Here is a 23,041-nt window from a genome sequence, read left to right as displayed (position 1 = left end):
AAGATCATCAAGGACATCAACCACCCGAGCTACTGCCTGTTCACCCTATTGTCATTCAGAAGACGAGGTCAGTACAGGTGCATCAAAGCTGGGACCAAGAGACTGAAAAACAGCTTCTATCTCAAAGCCATCAGACTGTTAAACAGCCATCACAAGCACGTTAGAGGCTGCTGCCTATAGGCATAGACTAGGAATCACTGGCCACTTTATGGAATGGATCACTAGTCACTTTAATAATGTTTACATATCTGGCATTACTCATCTCATATGTATACACTTTTTTTATATACTATTCTGCTGTATCTTAGTCCGTTGCGCTCTGACATCACTCGTCCATATGTAAACTCAGCAAAAGAAGAAACGTCCTCTCACTGTCAGCTGCATTTATTTCAGCAAACTTAACACGTGTAAATATTTGTATGAACATAATAAGATTCAACAACTGAGACATAAACTGAACAAGTTCCGCAGACATGTGACTAACAGATATTGAATAATGTGTCCCTGAACAAAGGGGGGGTCAAAATCAAAAGTAACAGTCAGTATCTGGTGTGGCCACCAGCTGCATTAAGTACTGCAGTGCATCTCCTCCTCATGGACTGCCCCAGATTTGCCAGTTCTTGGTGTGAGATGTTACCCCACTCTTCCACCAAGGCACCTGGATTTCCAGGACATTTCTGGGGGAATGGCCCTAGCCCTCACCCTCCAATCCCACAGGTCCCAGACGTGCTCAACGGGATTGAAATCCAGGCTCTTCGCTGGCCATGGCAGAACACTGACATTCCTGCCTTGCAGGAAATCACGCACAGAACGAGCATTATGGCTGGTGGCATTGTCATGCTGGAGGGTCATGTCAGGATGAGCCTGCAGGAAGGGTACCACATTAGGGAGGAGGATGTCTTCCCTGTAACGCACAGCGTTGAGATTGCCTGCAATTACAACAAGCTCAGTCCGATGATGCTGTGACACACCGGCCCAGACCATGACGGACCATCCACCTCCAAATCAATCCCGCTCCAGAGTAAAGGCCTTGGTGTAACGCTCATTCTTTCTATGATAAATGCGTATCCAACCGTCCCCTCTGGTGAGACAAAACTGCGACTCATCAGTGAAGAGCACTTTTTGCCAGTCCTGTCTGGTCCAGCAACGGTGGGTTTGTGCCCATAGGCGACGTTGTTGCCGGTGATGTCTGGTGAGGATCTGCCTTTACAACAGGCCTACAAGTCCTCAGTCCAGCCTCTCTCAGCCTATTGCGGACAGTCTGAGCACTGATGGAGGGATTGTGCGTTCCTGGTGTAACTCGGGCAGTTGTTGTTGCCATCCTGTACCTGTCTCGCAGGTGTGATGTTCAGATGTACCAATCCTGTGCAGGTGTTGTTCCACGTGGTCTGCCACTGCGAGGAAGATCAGCTGTCCATCCTGTCTCCCTGTAGCGCTGTCTTAGGCGTCTCACAGTACGGACATTGCAATTTATTGCCCTGGCCACATCTGCAGTCCTCATGCCTCCTTGCAGCATGCCTAAGGCACGTTCACGCAGATGAGCAAGGACCCTGGGCATCTTTCTTTTGGTGTTTTTCAGAGTCAGTAGAAAGGCCTCTTTAGTTTCCTACGTTTTCGTAACTGTGACCTTAATTGCCTCCTTTCTGTAAGCTGTTAGTGTCTTAACGACCGTTACACAGGTGCACGTTCATTAATTGTTTATGGTTCATTAAAGAAGCATGGGAAACAGTGTTTAAACCCTTTACAATGAAGATCTGTGAAGTTTTGGGGATTTTTACGAATTATCTTTGAAAGACAGGGTCCTGATAAAGGAACGTTTTCTTTTTTTGCTGAGTTTATGTAGTCCTAATTCATTCATACTTCGATTTGTGTGTATTGGGTATATGTTGTGTAATTTGTTAGATATTATTTGTTAGATATTACTGCACTGTCGGAGCTAGAAGCACAAGCGTTTCGCAACATCCGCAATAACATCTGCTAATCACGTATATGTGACCAATACAATTTGATTTGATTTGATTAATGTACAGTACAATACACTTCACTTGAAATGTATATATTTCCATAGTACATTGCTCTATGGTTACCACAGTCTATCCAGGCTAGTGAGCGTTTTACGTTGCTGTTTCTGTCCTAAATACTTTCCTCAGACGAGAAGTGAGAAGTTATTGGTTTGAACTTTGACCTTTTAGAATTCCCATAACACACCTCTAGTGCTCCACCAGTTACCACTCAGTGTGAAACATTACACCCAATAACTTTCTCACGTTCAGGAAACCTGCCGGCTTCCAAAGGGCACATCATAAATATTGATTGCCAGGTGTTACCGTGCGTCATTTTATTCCCTGGTCGTTTTGCGGCGAATTGCGCTCATTCTTCAAAAGTTTTAATTTAGAGCGTTAATTGCCAAAAGCACAATAGGGGAGGGCCAAGTAAATGCGCTATTAATATGTTGTCGGCCAGGCTTTATTGCTCATGTTGCCGTGTATTTTATTCATAAGAGAAAGGACGAGGGGCAAAGGGCCCATCTAGCAGCTTCTGAAAATACCAACGGAACGACAGGAAGGGGGAACCTGAGGTTGTTTTGTTCTTCCGCCTGAGAGAGAGGGGCGAATCGTGAATCCCGGATCCCCGCCCCGCCTTGGGCAGAACAAACCATGCTTATTAAAGGGGATCATGGCGAGGTGGAAGTGGGTCCTTCAGTTCTTTAGATCCTACAGCGCTGCTACCTCTCATACATGGTGGGTACGGAGCTCCGGAACTAATTTCCAGTAAATCTGTATCTCCATGATTGTACTAATTAAATCGCCCCGTGAGAGTTTTGCCCTTCTTCTCTTCTTGCATTCACGATCCAACCGCCTCCTCTTTTAAACACTGTGGGGTTATGAGTCAGTCAATGGGCTGAGCTGAGACAAGACCAGCATTAATGTGTGAAATTAAGAAAGTGTCCTCACTTTAAGTGGGATTTTAACTTGCGTCCCTCTGATTCTTGAGGGGATTGGATGTGGCCAACCCCGCGTCTCCATGATATGCACACCACTCAGCCCAGTGGTGGTTGTTGATGAAATAATTAGTTCCTGAACGAACGTCCACCGCTAACACACTACAGATCAGCTCTGTCACCCTGAAACAAAAGGGGAAGGTGGTGTCTTTTGATTGATTCCCTGTGCGGAGATATGCAGTGGGGTTTGAAATGAACGACTGTATACAAATACATCATTCAAGTACTGAGCTTTATTGTATGCTCCAAATAATGGGGAAATTATAAACACTTATAGTAAGTAATACAATTGCGCAGAGAAAGAGATTTTGTTTAAAGATTCTTTTGAATAAAATAGTCAAAAGTGTAGTACTTGGTCTCACATTCCTAGCACGCAGTGACTACATCACACTCGTGCATTTGCAGTCCATTTCGGTTAGGTTTCAGATTAGTTTGTGGCCAATAGAATTGAATGATAAATAATGTTTCATTTTGGAGTAACTTTTGTTTGTAATCATTTTGGAGTAACTTTTGTTGTACACGAGAATAGAACATGTTTCCAAACACTTCTACAATCATGTGCATCCTAACATGATTATGGATAATCCTGAATGAATTGTGAATAGTGATCAGTCATAAAGTTACAGAGGGTCGAAGATCATACGTCCAAGACATGATAACCTCCCCTGTTATTGGTAATGGTGAGGTTAGCATGTCTTGGGCATGCTAACCTCACCATTACCAATAACAGGGGAGGTTATCATGTCTTGGACGTATGATCTTCGACCCTATTCCCCGTGTTTTTGAGCAGTCAATATAGCTCAGTATTTGAATGATTTCTTTAATACAGTCATTATTGCCCGTCTTGTCGATCATTTCAGACACCACTGTATATCTGTGGTATACACGGAAGTTAGTTCAATGATCTTTGGGTAATATTTCTAGTTTACACCAATGGTATCAGTGATATGCCATGTCTGTCAACATGCCAAACATGCCTAGGGGTGGTTTTAACACGGTAGAGGAGAATAGACCGGTGTACCATTTAATTCTGGGAATACAAATCTAAGGAATGAAACATCAAACAGCAATTTGACATGTCTGTCAGAGCAAATACTGTGAGAAGGGAGCTACTGTAAGATAGAATGTATCCTCACTGCTTGGTATAACGCAGACATAGCAGCCGGGTTAGCTACACGTCTGACACATTGAGGTCGCGCCGAAAGTAAATATTCAGAAACCTTCAGATAAAAAAAGTCAAATCTATGTCTTAATGTAGCTGTTGCCAGAATACGTTGATGTGGATGCCTTATCCAGTATTGTGGTTTTCAGGATAGAAAAAGGGGCCCAGATTCAATAGAATTGATCATACATTAACACATAACAGTGCTTTCTTTGTATACAGAAGTCAGTCCTCACAAATGTCTCAGAATAAGGCACATATTTTATACAGTATACCACAAAGGTAGGATCGATTGCATCAGGACCTTGGACAGCTGTGCATAGACATCACCGTTGTATTCCAACAACTATACTCAGCTTTAACATTTATTCCTGTTTGAAACGGAATTTAAGCGAAACAAAATCAGGCCCTTGGACAGCGACCCACACGTCAGTGGCATCCTAACAACTACACACAGCTCAAACTTCTTACAGCTATTTGTGTTCGAAATAGCCAACAGAGCTATTGACATAACACTCGACTTATCCCACTTCTGTAAAACTCCACTGGTCAGTATTTCTCCTCTGCCAGAGTTTGTTCAGCGGCCGCCCCGCCGCTTGTCTGAAGTGAGTATGCTTATCTCCATGCAGAGGTGCACCGTGTTGAGCCCCGTATCATATCCTCAGTGGCACACAGCAACGCTGTCCCTCCAGCCACAGACATGTTGATTTAGCCTGTGTGTGCGCGCGCGTGTGTGCATGTGCTTGTGCGTGTAATGGTTGGCCAGAGGACCCTGGCGGTTTGATATGAAGAGGTCACACATTAAGATGCATGCGTGCACAGTCAACACTGTAATCCCTTAATAAAGAGAAGGGCTTTGCTAAGATTAGACACCTCCTGAAGCACACCTGAAAATATGTTCTTTTCTCCAACCACTATCTTTGGCATTTGATATCGTGTTTGACTGAGAAGTGTGTTAAATGCTTACAGCTGTTTAGTCCATCCAATAGCATTGGCATTTATCATGTTTGGTTGAGAAATGTCAATTTGCTACTTTGAGCAAGTTAGGCCTAACTAACTATTAGTTTCTTCTCTCAGCTAGCGGGCGCTAATATATTAGCCGGCTAGCTAGCTGAACACTCATTAGAAGCTTGTCTGTTGTCTGCATTTTGTACTGAACTAGCGAGTTTGTGTGTTGTTTCTGCTTTTCCTTCTATTAGTGTCTTTCTGGTAAATGATAGGCACTCATACTGTGGATACAAGGGTGACTTCTCTTTCGGCTAACTGGCACCCACTCTACGGTATACTGTTGGCTAGCTATCTAGCTGTGCACAATGTGGCTTGCCGAATTAAGAGAAAAATGACGGTTTTCTACCTGCTTTTCAGTTTCTGCCGTCAGATCTTGTCTGGTGTGGGAATACTAGTGCCTAGCTTAAACAGCTAAATGATGTCCTTCTCTTGAGGCAAGAACAAGTAAGGTGAGAACAAATTAGCCTCATAAATGATAGAATTCCCAATGTGGATTCATAATGACTAATGGCGTGATTTACTAAGCATTTGTACCTGTTGTTCTCAGACGGGAACATCGTAAAAGACCAAAAGCTTGATACATGAAACATGTTCACTTGATTGTCATTCATTCTCTTAATTCACCTCCAAATAATACTTTTTAAAGTTATCTCAATCTAAAATAACTGGCTCAAACATTGGGCTAGAGTGAACAAATTCAGTTTGCAAAAATGAACTTCTACTGGAGGGTGTGTGTGTGTGTGTGTCAGTGGAGGCTCATCAGAAGAGGAATGTGAATTCTTAAAATTTTTAATTGTAAAACATTAAAAAAGTGATAATTTTTAGACAAAACTATCGTAAATATAATCACGTCACCAAATAATTGATTAAAACACACTATTTTGCAAAGAAGGTCTACAGTAGTCTCAACAGCACTTGGTGTAGCCGGAGGACAGCTAGCTTCCGTCCTCCTCTGGGTACATTGACTTCAATACAAAACCTAGGAGGCTGATGATTCTCACCCCCTTCTATAGACTTACACAGTAATTATGACAACTTCCGGAGGACGTCCTACAGCCTATCAGAGCACTTGCAGCATGAACTGACATGTTGTCCACCCAATCAAAGGACCAGAGAATGAATCTAGTACTGAAAGCATGGACAGACACATGGACAGACAGTGACACACTGTGTGCACTTAAGTTGTAAGTTCATAGGCTAGGTTGGCTCAACCGCATGATGGGTATAGGGAACATTTTTGTATCATTTAGTAGCCTAAACCTGTCACTGTTACATTGAACTGGGTGAATGAAATAGTAATGAGAGTCATCCAATATGCTGTAATAGAAATAAGGCCATGCTCATGAAAGAAAAAGCTTCCTCCTCATCTTAAATGGCATTGACCGCCACTGGTGTGTGTGTGTGTGTGTGTGTGTGTGTGTGTGTGTGTGTGTGTGTGTGTGTGTGTGTGTGTGTGTGCGTGCGTGTGTGTGTGTGTGTGTATGCTCGCTTATGTTTTCCCTCTCTGTCTGTGGTTACACACTCTGTAGGTGGTTAGGCAGCAGTGGCCGGAGGCTCACCTCCAGTCAGATCTCAGGTATTTATAAACCGGCGGTGAAGAAGACAGATCACCAGCCCTCAAGCTGCCTGTGTCCCATCGTTCTCCAGTCTAGGCCAGCCTTCAAACATTCTCAGTTACTACCAAACGACATTCACGTTGCTTTCTATTGTGTTTCAATTTCTGGTTGCGTTCCGAGTCTTCATGGAGCGCTATTCTCTGGCAATTTGTAGCTCGTCACGTCCCATTGTATTTCAAATAAAGCTTTACGTTGTGTCACTTTAAATACCTTCCCCCTTGCGTTCACTGTAGACGACTGTCTGCCACTGCATATTGGGTTCCATATGAATGTGTGTGTTGGTGGACCCGCACGGTACAGACAAATATAGGCTCGAGGTGAGCTGTGCCTGAGCTAGCAATAACAAGTGACAGGTATAAGCATGTGTCACAACAGAGAGGTACCTCGTCAGGTGACTGGCACAAGGTATAGCACTTAAACCATATATTTCATCCGGGAGCCAGTGACAATTTTGTGCTGTGCAAGATTTCTATGTCACAGAGCGCGAAATATACAACAGTATATTTTGAGCAATAGCTTTACCAAAAGAGTTCAAGTAAGCAAATGTAATCAGTTTCTTACTCTCACGGGTTGGCCAGTTTCTCTGAAATCCCATTCAAGTTTTGTTGTCAGGCCAATATTTTAAGAAATGAGAACATGTGGTTGAACCCCATTTGGTTAATCCACGCAGCAACACACACACAACACACACACACACACACACACACACACACACACACACACACACACACACACACACACACACACACACACACACACACACACACACACACACACACTCCACATATTGGCAATGACCCTTGTGGGTTCAGAGGAATGTTCTCCCTATATGATGGATAGTCTCCCATATCCTTGGCCACTTTAAGACCTTTACACTGTGGATGCTCTACAAAAGAAAGCACACCAGGGACAACAATGCCTCTTCACATCCATAGAGTACTAAATCTCCACTATGATTCAAGTCCAGAAGAACAAAAACCCGCAGGGAAGGAGGGAAAATAAAGGCGCAATGGGGTATAGGGAATATACAGCTATTGAAGTATATAGCCGTTTGAATTTAACAATGGAGTGTTGCTAGGCTATGATGTAGCCTCAGTTGGCTGTACCAAGCCCACAGGTATTAGTTCATATTTCATATCATGTGAAGCGCTTGTAGTCAGTTGCTGGGTCGTGCACACACTGTGCATCATTCAGTGAACAGCGTAGAGGCTTATGCTCACTTAATGGTGTGGTTTGACTGTGTTGGACGGGATGTGTTTTACCTTGTAAAGAATTCTGACTGGGTTGCGTAAGTGGGTTGGGCACTTCCCATTCCTGCGCACTTCCCATTTCTCTCTCCTTTTCATCCTCACAGATACCTGTACCTTGCTCCCCTGCTGCTGTCAGAGAAGAGGGAGGTAACGTTTGGAGCCTAAGTCAGGGGAGTCTAAGTAACCCAGAGTCAGGATGGCTCCTATGGAATTTGATGTAATTCTACTTAAGTCCATCATCCTCCTTGTTCAAGGAGAAACAGCTGAACCCTATGGGTCACAGAAAAGGATGGATGTAGGATATAAATCGGCTCATTTCTCTGTTCTGATGAGCGATGCTATCCTGGATTTAGATCACCCCCCACTGAAAGAGAAGGAAGAGCACGTCTTTTACCTCCACCAATCTCGAAAGTCAGCCTCCAATTTCCTTCCGGTGGCTACTCGGGGGTCAAAGGTAGAGACAGAGTAAAGAACTAGGTGCGTGTATTTATGAACAATTAAGCTGAGAAGAGATATGCGGCAGAGTTTGACCATATCTGATTCTATAGATGACCTTATTCACGGATGGACTACAGATACAGAAATAGCAATGGAGTATATGCTGCTAAATGACTAAACTGTATTATGTAGAAATGAATTAGCCATCTAGTCCCGAGAGGATGCATTAGTCCCGGCAATGGATTATTCTGTTACGAGGACCCATGTTTGAATAAATGCATGCTTCCTCCAGTTTAAATTGGTGGTGATTTGCTCTGTTTTGTCCGCGCGAGTAATAGCGAGAGCTTCGCTGTCGTGGAGCTTTACTGTAAGTTGGCACTGTTTTTTAATGAGATCTTGAGAAATATAACTCTAAATTATACACCTTATCTCCTCATTTAAAATACAACAAAACCTTCACCCCTGAACGGCAATAGGTCATGGAATCAGGAAGGAGTGAAATCGTTGCTATGCCATTATCCTCATGGGAGCATTTTGTTATTCCAAATGCTTCTATCCAACCGCTATGTTTGTCCCGTGTATAATTGTGGCAGCTGTATATATATATATATATTTATATATATATATATATATAACCTATGGTAATTTAGTCGCGTAGCTGCTCTCCGAAAACACCTGGGCTCCTATTTTGGTCCGGATCGTCTGCAGCAGAGAGGATGCTTGAACACTGTGTGTATGTGTGTGATTATTGAGGAGATGTTATACTACCATTATGCTGCTGTTCATTGATTATTGATAGCCTTTACCATTAGTACCAATCTATTTATTCTGCTACTGGTCACTATTACTCCAGTGTACATGTATATAAATTACCATCAGTATATTACCAAAAGTATTTGTATTTTCCTGCTACCAGTCACTTTTTTTGTTGACATGCTTACACAAGCACGCACGCACGCACGCACACACACACACATACAATTTTGTACGCAAACTCACCACCACACACACACCCACCCACCACTTACTGTATGCTGCTTCCATACTGTTTACTATTTTTTTTATTAATTATCCTGCTTCCGTCACTTACTCCTAATCCCTGCCTACATGTACATATCCACCTCAAGTGCTCCAGTATCCCTGCGCATTGTACATTTGGTACTGGCACTGACCCTGTATATAGCTTCCATTCATTATCTCTTTTTCCTTTCTTATTTCTTATTTCTCATGTTGTACTGCATGTGGCAAATAAAACATGAAACTTGAAACTTGAGAGAGCGAAAGAGAGCCTGAGAGAGTGTGTGTGTAAGCGCCTACCCGTCAGCATGTAAGCTCAGTGGTTTTGTTTTCAATGCTAATGTAGACACCTGGCTTTTGAAAGTGAAAAGTGGAGATTCTTTACTTAAGCATGGCCCCGTTTGGCCTTGAGATCTGAAACTCATTTCACCATAATGGCTCTGTTCCACAGCGAGCTCCCCTGGGAGATGGTCAGCTCGCTTCGTGCTCTTGTTCTTCCTCTCCTCCTCAACGGAAGTGAGGGAGGAAGGAGGGGAGAGGGTGGACTGTACAGTACTACAGTGAGTGAACTGATGGGGGACAGTTATTGTGCAGACATTATTATATATCTCATTTCGAGAGCAGGGACATGCCAGTGGTGGGTCTGTTCATTAAAGCCATTAAATATGACACACAGGGGCCATCCCAGCAGGCCCGCACCGCACACACACACACCTCAAACTCCTTAATTCTCTCTCTCGACGTACAGGTATATACACTCTTGATCTGGCTCCCTTTCTTTATTTTCTTTTCTCTCTCCAGAACACTTCCCCCCCCCCCTCTCTCTCTCTCTCTCTCTCTCTCTCTCTCTCTCTCTCTCTCTCTCTCTCTCTCTCTCTCTCTCTCTCTCTCTCTCTCTCTCTCTCTCTCTCTCTCTCTCTCTCTCTCTCTCGTGGTGCAAAGAGCGGTACCAGACCCAGAGTCCCCAAGCCAGAGCACCTGCCTAGGCTTAACTATGATTAATGCTGAAGGGAGGACCAGGTCTCTCCTGGTGTCCCATCACTGAGACCTCTGTCTCCTCTGTCTCACACGTACCGGGACTCAGCATATCAGAACACCCTTTCAATCTTTGGCTTCACAGGCTCCTGGTGTCTTACATGTCATTCATGTCTTGAAAACGTTCCCGACCCTGTCTGTTGCTGACTTTCCTCTAGGTGTTTAAGAACCTTTTGAATGACAGTCCCATTGAGATACACATATTTCATGTGATATTATAGTGTTTTTTTTAAATCCTATGGATTGAATAGAAACCATTGAATCATTGACGAGTACATAGACTGCACGCAGGTCATCAAGAACCATCTAAATAAAGATTACAGTATATAGATCACTTAACAGTATTCTATCCTCCTAAGCTCTAAATTTGTTCCCACCGAAGGGTGATACTGGAAGTGGGAATGCGTTCAGCGGTGTGAAATATGGAATGTCACAGGTACAGTAACACCTCGTTTGTGCGTAATCGACGGTGAGAAACGGATGATGGAGACATAGCGGCAGTAGGTGACATCGCCTCAGCACCAGATGCTAGGTGTAAAAGTACATCACGTTTCATATTCACTAAAACCTCTATGTGTCACGTTCCTGACCTATTGTTCCTTTTTCCTTTTATTTATTTAGTTGGTCAGGGCGTGAGTTGGGGTGGGTTGTCGATGTGTTTTTTCTTGTTGGGTTGTTTGTGTTCGGCCGGGTATGATTCTCAATCAGAGACAGCTGTCAATCGTTGTCCCTGATTGAGAATCATACTTAGGCAGCCTGTGATTCACGTGGTGGCTGTGGGTGGTTGTATCGCGTGTCTGTGTATGTCGCACCACACGGGACTGTTTGCGGTTTGTCACGTTTGTTGTTTTTGTATGTTAAGTGTTCAGTCTGTATTCATTAAATAACCATGGACACTAACCACTCTGCATATTGGTCTGATCCTTCTCGCCTCTCCCCCTCGTCCGAGGAGGAGGATTACGACGATCGTTACACTATGAGTTCGACCTAAACGTTCCTTTCAATCCTCAGTCAAAATTATTTTTCACTGAAGCAAATAACAACCATTTCCCATTCACTTTAACAAAAATTACCATTACCCTTATTTCTAGAACAGGGAACATTTTACGGCTGCATTTATCCTTTTTTACAGTTCCATTAAAAAAGAAGATTGCAGTTCAAGTTTATGGATGTGGCCAGACCTAAGTAGACGATTTGTCATTGCAGTCTCTCAGTCATAACAGCTCTCTCATCGGTCTTGGTATTGCAGCACTCAGCAATCAAGGCATTGGTGGCCATTTTTCATTCTGTTGCTAGGGCAACACGTGTCACGCCTGCTCTCGCTTTCCCTCTCTGGTGCTCGAGGGCGCCAGGCTGCCCTTCATTACGCACACCTGTCACCATCATTACGCGCATCAGAGCTCATTGGACTCACCTGGACTCCTTCACTTTGTTGATTGCATTCCCTATTTCTGTCTGCTCCTCAGTGTGTTCACTGTGTCAGCATTAATATCGTTATGTGTTCATGTCCAGACGCTGTCCTGGTCTGTTCCATGTCCGTTGTTAATTAAATGTTCACTCCCTGTACCTGCTTCTTGTCTACCAGCATCGATCCTTACAGAATGCTGACACCACCATACGAAGCATCAAGGAGGATTTTTGTTTTGTTGGTGACGTTGGGTCCGGGTGCCGCCGCTGATGGAACCGCGGGTGCCTCAGCTGGCTCGTAGGGCTTTCACGCCTTAGCTGGCTCGAGAGGTTTCCTTCCCCCGGTTGGGTCGTCAGGCTCCCATCCCACGTCATGCCTCAGTCAGCTTCTCTGGCTCCTACGCCTTAGCCGGGAAATAAGGCGCTCACCCCACGTCATGCTTCAGCCGGCCCATCAGGCTCCCACGCCTCAGCCGGTTCGTGCTCCCACGCCTCAGTGGGATCGTCAGGCTTTTACGCCTCAGTCGGATCGTCAGGCTCACACGCCTCAGTCTGCTCGCCAGGCTCCTACACCTCTGCTTGCTCGTCGGGCTTCAACGCCTCAGCCAGCTTGTCCAGCGCCCATGCCTCGGCCGGCCCGTCAGGCTCGCCTGGGTGGGATGCTGGGTGGCGCACCTAGAGGGGGGGGTACTGTCACTACTGCTCCCGCTCTCTCTCTCTCTGGTGCTCGAGGGCTCCAGGCTGCCCTTCATTACGCACACCTGTCCCATCATTACGCGCATCAGTGCTCACTGAACTCACCTGGACTCCTTCACTTTGTTGATTGCCTTCCCTATTTATGTCTGCTCCTCAGTGTGTTCCCTGTGTCAGCATTAATGTCATTATGTGTTCATGTCCAGATGCTGCCCTGTCCTGTTCCATTCCGTTGTTAATTAAATGTTCACTCCCTGTACCTGCTTCTCGTCTACCAGCGTCGATCCTTATAACAAGTTGATTGTCTGATTGCGTGTGTGTGTGTGTGTGTGTGTGTGTGTGTTTCATCCAAACATCCCTGAAACCACAGGGTTCCAGGCATTTTCAAATGTATACTGCTGTTTGTACGTTTATTGCATACTACAATGACAAGTTACACGGCCTACATACGGAAGACGAAACACATCTCCTGTCAATCAACCACAGCTAGTATCGCGCCTAGCCTACTGAATCGCGTTATTGGAGTGAGAAGCTTCGAGGAGATCTAATAACCATGCTGTGACCGATTACACTAAACACTTGGTTCCTGAAGAATTCACTGCAGTTGTGCAAATGTATTCCTTCTCCACCCTAGAAACACATGGGACTTGTCACCATTCTGGATGCAGTTAACACAACCGTTTCAGCCGTGCTCCTGCTCCACACTACGCTTTCACTGGTGAACCAGTCGTTTCCTGTAGCTTTGCTATTGATTTGCTATTTGCATAGTTATTTGTTGATGGATTGAAAGCCGGCGGTACTCTATTGACCATGCTTCCATAACGTGCACTGAGTACACGAGGGCAGCGAGGTGGCGAGAGCCAATCGTTAAAGCAGAAATGGAGAGAGGGTCGTGCTATGAAACCCCAGCACGATCTAACGGGTTGACACAGTTTCACTTCAGTATTTGACGTTCATCGATGGCGGGAGATCAACATCACGTTTTGGTGGTTAAGTCGAAGCATTCATTCTGAATGGTTAAGGTCAGGGCTAAGGTTTAGAATTGGGTTAATATAGAAACAACTTGATGGTTAAGTTTAGGCATTAAATCCAACTGGTTAATGCTTGAAATTGGGTTAAAACCCATAATTTCAAATGAGTGCCTAGCACTGGGATTGAACCCTGGACCCTCTGAGCCAGAGCTCGCGACGTATGCCTATCCACCATCCCCATCCGCAACGCCCTAGCAAGCCTACTTGATGGTAACAACGCTCACCTGGTGGCCGGTTTTGAAGGCATTTCCCGACGTCCTGGGGACCGGGACGTACGTCGAATGTCACCTTGGATCTCGAGTGACCTGGCTGACTACAGTGTGAGTGGTAGCCCGTGATTGGGAGCTGTGCTGTGTAATTATTCATCGCTGTGCATAATAATGAACTTCATAATGTTAAAAATATATATAATCTCTTCCCTGTACTTTTCAGTTACATAACACTCAACTAGTTTGGGATTATGTACAGTGTGTACTGTGTGTGTTTGGGTTTAGATTGTTTGACTGAATCCACAGTGACACAGGCACATGATTTGATTTCAAGGGTAAATTGGATTTAATAATCCCCCCCCAGACTCCCTAGGATCACAGTGGTGGTTTGGCCCACACCAACCCCTCTCTCACTCCATCTACCTCTCCTTTAGTAGTGATATACAGCTCCTCTGATCAATCCCTCTCTAGATTATCTCTGTTTAACAAGGTTTCAGTTTCTGACACCAACACATTTCTCTGCTCCGGTAAGAATTGAGCACGTTTGAAACCTCAGCTTGATTCAGCTCAATCCCTTTACCACAATAGAGCCAAACAACAAAGGCACTAAATGGATTAGTGTAGGTGATTATTGCCATTGTCACCAGTCAATAGTGTGTGTTTTGTCGTTGTGTGGCCTTTCTCTTTCATGGTTTGAGTGTGTGTCCGTGCGCGTGTGCATGTGTGCGTGTGCGTGTGCGTGTGTGAGTGTGTGCCTTTAGAGTGCGTGCGTTTGCATGGCGTGCCTTGGGGGTACATCCTTGTAAGCGATTTTGTGGGTGAGATCCTCACTTGACAGTGTGATCGAGATGAAGGGATGAAATAGAAGGATGGAACAACATGTGGAGGGCGAGGAAGGGGGATTCTGCCACAAATGGCATTAGTGACCTTCACTGTGGGGTTTGGGGAAATTGGCCAGAATGAAGATGGACTGTGTGCTGGGTCTCCGTGTGGTGCTATGTGCTGTGTCTGCCGGGCTCCTTGGCCACCAGCCTGGTCTCATAAACTAAACATAACATGGTAAAAGTAAATCCGTGACACTAAAATCAGTATGATATGTTACTTTTGGTATGGTTACTTAAGACAGATGGTTGCATAAGGCAACAATGAAAGTAGGGTGGATGGCTGAACGTATAATGCGAAAGTCTAGCAACCCAAAGGTTGTGAGTTCGAATCATGGGCAATGTCAGCATTTTAGCAACTTTTCAACTACTTATAACTTTTTTAGCTACTTTGCAACTTCTTAGCATGTTAGCTAACCCTTCCCCTAACCATATCCCTTTAGGCAAACCCTTCCCCTAACCCTAACCTTAACCCTTTAACCTAACTCCTTAACTTAACCGTAACCTTTACCCTAACTCCTAGCCTAGCTAAGCTTAGCCAGCTAGCTAACGTTAGCCACCTAGCCATCTAGCTAGATTTCGTAACATGGCATACGTTTAGCAAATTCGTCACATATAGTACAGTTAGCAAATTCGTAACATACAATACGAATTGTAATTCATAACATATCATGCGAAATGGGTGATGGATATTAATACAATTAAAATGAATACATACCATACAAAACGTAACATGTCATACTAAATGGAGTGGATCGGATTTACGTACAGAATCAATGAAATGCTCTGAGACCTGGTTGTGGCCACAGATCAGTCACACACAGGAGTGTTGGCAGGAGGACAGGTGTGGAGGAGGCCCCCACGGCCAGACCACAGGCCTCACATGCATGGAGAAGAGAAAAAGAGGCAGAGAGAGAGAGATACAGAGAGCGATACAGAGAGAGAGATACAGAGAGAGAGAGAGAGAGATACAGAGATACAGAGATACAGAGAGATACACAGAGATATAGAGAGATACAGAGAGATACAGAGAGATATACAGAGAGATATACAGAGAGGGAGAGATATACAGAGAGATATGTACAAAGGGGTCCAGGTGAGAGAGATGTCTATAAATAAGTGGAGACCCTGAGGTGCAGATTCTCTCTGGGGTTTAGTACAGATCATTATGTGCAAAACAGTGGGTGGACTGGGCAGCTGGGAGGGGGATAGACTGCATATACATACATTATATATGACAAGCATACCCATAACATGATGCTGCCACCACAATACTTGAAAATACAGAGGGGTTTCAAATCAGAGACAAGGTTTGAATATTGCTGTCCATCAGTGATTCCCATCCAAATGTACCGAGCTTGAGCAATTTTGAGAAAAACAATGGATATATGTTGCTCTAAGAGTTGTGCAATGTGGGTAGAATCTTATATGAAATGATTCACAGCTGTAATGTCTGCCAAATGTGGTTCCACCAACTATTAACTCTTGGGTGTGAAGACATACAGTAGACAATCTTCATTTTGCGTTTTTTCGTAATTCATTTTGGAATAGGAGATCTATTTGAATCCCTTTTTAGATGTCATTTTAAGGTAGCAAAAATGTGAACACTGTGCACGGGGTGCGATGACTTTAACTAGGCACTGTGTACCACAGGAGGTTGGTGGCACCTTCATTCGGGAGGACGGGCTCGTGGTAATGGCTGGAGCGGAATCAGTGGAACGGTATCAAATACATTAAACACATGGTTTCCAGCCATTATTATGAGCCGTCGTCCCCTCAGCAGCCTCCGCTGCTGTATACTATACTGCTGCTGCTTGCCACTTTAGAGGTCACCTGCAGCTCTGCTATATTGCACTCAAATAGAGAGGAGAGGAGGGCCTCTGTGGCTATCTCTACAGAGTATTTGTCTTTACGGAGTGGCAAATCATATGGCTGTGGTGGGGGATGAGATGGTCTTGTTTTAAAGAGCCTGATGATTGGAGAAGATATGGTTGACCTGCAGTTCACTTGATTGTGTTGCTCACCCTATGTGAAGCCTTCCTCCTCCTTATCAGTTCAATTCAAGGCGTTTTATTGGCATAGGAAACCTATGTTCACATTGCCAAAGCAAGTGAAGTAGATAATAGACAAAAGTGAAGTAAACAATAAAAATGCACAGTAAACATTACACTCACAGAAGTTCCCGAAATAATATAGGCATTGCATCTCTCTCTCTTTCTCTCTCTCCCTCCATCCTCTCTCTTTCTCTCTCTCCCTCCATCCTCTCTCTTTCTCTCTCTCCCTCCATCTTCTCTCTTTCTCTCCCTCCCTCCATTCTCTCTCTCTCTTTCTCTCTCTCCCTCCATCCTCTCTCTTTCTCTCTCTTCCTCCATTCTCTCTCTTTCTCTCTCTCCCTCCATCCTCTCTCTTTCTCTCTCTCCCTCCATTCTCTCTCTTTCTTTCTCTCTCCCTCCATCCTCTCTCTTTCTCTCTCTCACTCCATTCTCTCTTTCTCTCTCCCTCCATCCTCTCTCTTTCTCTCTCTCTCTCCATTCTCTCTCTTTCTCTCTCTCCCTCCATCCTCTCTTTTTCTCTCCCTCCCTCCATTCTCTCTCTTTCTTTCTCTCCCTCCCTCCATTCTCTCTCTTTCTCTCTCTCCCTCCATCCTCTCTCTTTCTCTCTCTTCCTCCATTCTCTTTCTTTCTCTCTCTCTCTCCATCCTCTCTCTTTCTCTCTCTCCCTCCATTATCTCTCTTTCTTTCTCTCTCCCTCCATCCTCTCTCTTTCTCTCTCTCCCTCCATTCTCTCTTTCTCTCTCCCTCCATCCTCTCTCTTTCTCTCTCTCTCTCCATTCTCTCTCTTTCTCTCTCTCCCTCCATCCTCTCTCTTTCTCTCTCTCCCTCCATCCTCTCTCTTTCTCTCTCTCCCTCCATCCTCTCTCTTTCTCTCTCTCCCTCCATCCTCTCTCTTTCTCTCTCTCCCTCCATCCTCTCTCTTTCTCTCTCTCCCTCCATCCTCTCTCTTTCTCTCTCTCCCTCCATCCTCTCTCTTTCTCTCTCTCCCTCCATCCTCTCTCTTTCTCTCCCTCCCTCCATTCTCTCTCTTTCTTTCTCTCTCTCCCTCCATCCTCTCTCTTTCTCTCTCTTCCTCCATTCTCTCTCTTTCTCTCTCTCCCTCCATCCTCTCTCTTTCTCTCTCTCCCTCCATTCTCTCTTTTTCTTTCTCTCTCCCTCCATCCTCTCTCTTTCTCTCTCTCCCTCCATTCTCTCTTTCTCTCTCCCTCCATCCTCTCTCTTTCTCTCTCTCCCTCCATCCTCTCTCTTTCTCTCTCTCCCTCCATCCTCTCTCTTTCTCTCTCTCCCTCCATCCTCTCTTTTTCTCTCTCTCCCTCCATCCTCTCTCTTTCTCTCTCTTCCTCCATTCTCTTTCTTTCTCTCTCTCTCTCCATCCTCTCTCTTTCTCTCTCTCCCTCCATTATCTCTCTTTCTTTCTCTCTCCCTCCATCCTCTCTCTTTCTCTCTCTCCCTCCATTCTCTCTTTCTCTCTCCCTCCATCCTCTCTCTTTCTCTCTCTCTCTCCATTCTCTCTCTTTCTCTCTCTCCCTCCATCCTCTCTCTTTCTCTCTCTCCCTCCATCCTCTCTCTTTCTCTCTCTCCCTCTATCCTCTCTCTTTCTCTCTCTCCCTCCATCCTCTCTCTTTCTCTCTCTCCCTCCATCCTCTCTCTTTCTCTCTCTCCCTCCATCCTCTCTCTTTCTCTCTCTCCCTCCATCCTCTCTCTTTCTCTCTCTCCCTCCATCCTCTCTCTTTCTCTCTCTCCCTCCATCCTCTCTCTTTCTCTCCCTCCCTCCATTCTCTCTCTTTCTTTCTCTCTCTCCCTCCATCCTCTCTCTTTCTCTCTCTTCCTCCATTCTCTCTCTTTCTCTCTCTCCCTCCATCCTCTCTCTTTCTCTCTCTCCCTCCATTCTCTCTTTTTCTTTCTCTCTCCCTCCATCCTCTCTCTTTCTCTCTCTCCCTCCATCCTCTCTCTTTCTCTCTCTCACTCCATTCTCTCTTTCTCTCTCCCTCCATCCTCTCTCTTTCTCTCTCTCTCTCCATTCTCTCTCTTTCTCTCTCTCCCTCCATCCTCTCTTTTTCTCTCCCTCCCTCCATTCTCTCTCTTTCTTTCTCTCCCTCCCTCCATTCTCTCTCTTTCTCTCTCTCCCTCCATCCTCTCTCTTTCTCTCTCTTCCTCCATTCTCTTTCTTTCTCTCTCCCTCCATCCTCTCTCTTTCTCTCTCTCCCTCCATTCTCTCTTTCTCTCTCCCTCCATCCTCTCTCTTTCTCTCTCTCTCTCCATTCTCTCTCTTTCTCTCTCTCCCTCCATCCTCTCTCTTTCTCTCTCTCCCTCCATCCTCTCTCTTTCTCTCTCTCCCTCCATCCTCTCTCTTTCTCTCTCTCCCTCCATCCTCTCTCTTTCTCTCTCTCCCTCCATCCTCTCTCTTTCTCTCTCTCCCTCCATCCTCTCTCTTTCTCTCTCTCCCTCCATCCTCTCTCTTTCTCTCTCTCCCTCCATCCTCTCTCTTTCTCTCTCTCCCTCCATCCTCTCTCTTTCTCTCCCTCCCTCCATTCTCTCTCTTTCTTTCTCTCTCTCCCTCCATCCTCTCTCTTTCTCTCTCTTCCTCCATTCTCTCTCTTTCTCTCTCTCCCTCCATCCTCTCTCTTTCTCTCTCTCCCTCCATTCTCTCTTTTTCTTTCTCTCTCCCTCCATCCTCTCTCTTTCTCTCTCTCCCTCCATTCTCTCTTTCTCTCTCCCTCCATCCTCTCTCTTTCTCTCTCTCTCTCCATTCTCTCTCTTTCTCTCTCCCTCCATCCTCTCTCTTTCTCTCTCTCCCTCCATCCTCTCTCTTTCTCTCTCTCCCTCCATCCTCTCTCTTTCTCTCTCTCCCTCCATCCTCTCTCTTTCTCTCTCTCCCTCATCCTCTCTCTTTCTCTCTCTCCCTCCATCCTCTCTCTTTCTCTCTCTCCCTCCATCCTCTCTCTTTCTCTCTCTCCCTCCATCCTCTCTCTTTCTCTCCCTCCCTCCATTCTCTCTCTTTCTCTCTCTCACTCCATCCTCTCTCTTTCTCTCTCTCCCTCCATCCTCTCTCTTTCTCTCTCTCCCTCCATCCTCTCTCTTTCTCTCTCTCCCTCCATCCTCTCTCTTTCTCTCTCTCCCTCCATCCTCTCTCTTTCTCTCTCTCCCTCCATCCTCTCTCTTTCTCTCTCTCCCTCCATCCTCTCTCTTTCTCTCTCTCCCTCCATCCTCTCTCTTTCTCTCCCTCCCTCCATTCTCTCTCTTTCTCTCTCTCACTCCATCCTCTCTCTTTCTCTCTCTCCCTCCATCCCCTCTCTTTCTCTCCCTCCCTCCATTCTCTCTCTTTCTCTCTCTCACTCCATCCTCTCTCTTTCTCTCTCTCCCTCCATCCTCTCTCTTTCTCTCCCTCCCTCCATTCTCTCTCTTTCTCTCTCTCACTCCATCCTCTCTCTTTCTCTCTCTCCCTCCATCCTCTCTCTTTCTCTCTCTCCCTCCATCCTCTCTCTTTCTCTCTCTCCCTCCATCCTCTCTCTTTCTCTCCCTCCATTCTCTCTCTTTCTCTCTCTCACTCCATCCTCTCTCTTTCTCTCTCTCCCTCCATCCTCTCTCTTTCTCTCTCTCCCTCCATCCTCTCTCTTTCTCTCTCTCCCTCCATCCTCTCTCTTTCTCTCTCTCCCTCCATCCTCTCTCTTTCTCTTTGAGCCTGTCAAAAGAAATCTAGCCGAGTTCGAGAAAGAAAGTCCTGCTGACTTAAGTTTTATTTCTTTCCATTTAGGCAAATGGTCAAATCACACCACATTTCATTACACAGAGTAGACTCCTGGAAATGAAACGTTTGAGAGTCAACTTGGGTAAACAGCGTGGGGTTGTTGAACTCTCACTTAGCGTTTTCGAGCGCTCCGCTCTCTTGTGTTATTATTTGAGAAGACAGAGAAAACACTCGGCCTGATTAGTGCTGAGAATAAATGATCAGTAATTATGCTAAGTGCCTCCGTGGGAATATTTTAGAGGAGTACAGAACAAAAAAAAATCCAAATCTCCAAGAGCAATTAGAGCGCAAGAGAAGAGATACTTCTCAAGAGACTTCTCAAGAAAATGCAATCATTTCAAAAAAGACACTTTATAGCGAAGAGTGTCCCACTGAAGTCTTTTGAGGGGCAACCGTACTCTCTGTGATCTCTCGCCACTTAATTGATCAGTTCATCTCATTGATTGGCTATAGAGTCCACACTTCTGAATACCCATGTATACATTTGCCTGAATAGAAGACCAGGAAGGACTTCAGCCATTGGAGGTCCTCAGTGGTTCCCCATTACTGTACAAAAGTAAAAAAGTAAAGCGAGACACAAACATCTAGAAACAATCAGCGTACTGTACAGCCCACCTCTTACACACAGGGAAGATTTCCGTCAAACATCAAAGAGGAAGAGGACATCCTTATCTTGTAAACACGTGTGTTGCATCACTGATTATATTTCATATTTTATCACATCGAACAAAAACACTTCCTTCCTAGTCAAAAAACTGTACGCTATAATATGGGGGAGATGTACTGTATTTATTTTGATTCGCAGCGGGATTAAAAGCTGGTTATCATTCAATTCCTTTCATGTCGCTCCCTCTAGCTGTCATTTCCAGCTAATTAGATTCCAGCCGGGGTGCCAGTGGCTGGCGCAGGTTGACGTTTATTGCCATGAGTCTTGTCCTGGAGGCAGAACTGAGCAATTCCTCCCTTAGATTGGCCAGCTGCAAAGTCAAAATTGGCTATATTGTTAAAATAAAAAACATTTGAAGCTTTTTGGTCTTAATTTAAGTTTAGGGTTTAGGCATTAGGGTTAGCAGTGTGGTTAAGGTGAGGGTGAAGGTTAGGGTTAGGTATACAATCAGATTTGATGACTTTGTGGCTGTTCTAGCTTGTGGCCGCCGCAGAGCTGCCTCCAGAACAAGATTCACGATGAAAAACGCTGACCTGCGTGGCGTGCTGCTGTGTTTTGGCAGGCTGACGGATAACATTACAGAGCATGACCTTCCTCCCGTCGTTGTCCCTGTGACAGCCAACAGCTTCTGCTGCTGCTAGGACTGCAGCTATCCTATTACACAAAATGGAGTTTTAGCAGGAAATGTTCTTCATTAGATTACTGTACAAATAATCAGTGGGTTTTACTGTAGGCTGTGTGGCAAAAATGCCTATGCAAAAAAAAATATGTATTTGTACATTCCCATGTTTCGCAAAAATATTTTATGGGCTGTTGCTTTTCGTTCTGTCCACCTCACCCTCTCTGTGTGTGTGAGCGTGCGTGCAGGTGTTCTTCCCGCGTGTGTGTGGACGAGCGGTAGCCGCACTCAATTGTATGATAACTAAACGCAGCAGGGCACCAGGGCCCGCGGTCAGACTGCTCAACAGTTTAAATGGCTGTCAAGCCTCATTGCAGATCGCCACTGTCAGTCCTACCTCAGCGCTCCTGTCACTGACCTCCCTCTTCCTCTTCCCTCTCTCTTAGACGGGCACTTCGACACTGTGTGAAAACAAACCCCTTGTTCTTTGTCGTTGGCTGAGGAGGAGAAACTAGGTCAAACAAAAAGGCAAACCAAGTAAACCACTCGTCTTGTCTTGTGTGAGAGGACAGCTACTTTTGTCTTTTAGCTTTCGCACAGCAGTTCGGAGGGGATTTGCACAACGGTGCTTGGTGTGTTCATGGTAACTACTCCACTCAATGAATTTTGGTGAGAGTTACAGCGAATACTGTTTGGGTTGATACAATCTACACCAGGGGAGGCTGCTGAGGGGAGGACGGCTCATAATAATGGCTGGAATGGGGTGCAGTGAATGGAATAGAGTGAACGGAATGGTATCAAATGGTATCTACACAAAACATTAAAGACACCTTCCTAATATTGAGTTGCACCCCCCACTTTTGCCCTAAAAACAGCCTCAATTTGCCGGGGCACGGATGCTGCAAGGTGTCGAAAGCGTTCCACAGGGATGCCGGCCCATGTTGATTCAGTTGTGTCAAGTTTGCTGGATGTCCTTTTGGGTGGTGGACCGTTCTTGATACACACGGGAAACTGCTGAGCGTGAAAAACCCAGCAGCGTTGCAGTTCTTGCCACACTCAAACCGGTGCGCCTGGCACCTACTGCCATACCCCGGTCAAAGGCACTTCAATCTTTTGTATTCCCCATCCAATCCATGTCTCAATTGTCTCAAGGCTTAATGTCCCTCTTTAACCTGTCTCCTCCCCTTCATCTACACTGATTGAAG

The 23,041-nt window shown here is 45.3% G+C and overlaps 1 pseudogene; it reads left to right on the top strand.

Moving 5' to 3' along the window:
- The first annotated feature begins 9,926 nt into the window (after positions 1–9,926).
- LOC129864683 (40S ribosomal protein S3a-like) overlaps positions 9,927–23,041 on the top strand; it is a 98,098-nt pseudogene continuing 84,983 nt past the window's right edge.

Source organism: Salvelinus fontinalis, chromosome 11 (genome assembly GCF_029448725.1).
Source record: "Salvelinus fontinalis isolate EN_2023a chromosome 11, ASM2944872v1, whole genome shotgun sequence".
Lineage (NCBI taxonomy): Eukaryota > Metazoa > Chordata > Actinopteri > Salmoniformes > Salmonidae > Salvelinus > Salvelinus fontinalis.
The sequence above is the reverse complement of the archived record's forward strand: the minus strand, read 5'-3'. Positions and strand labels throughout refer to the sequence as shown.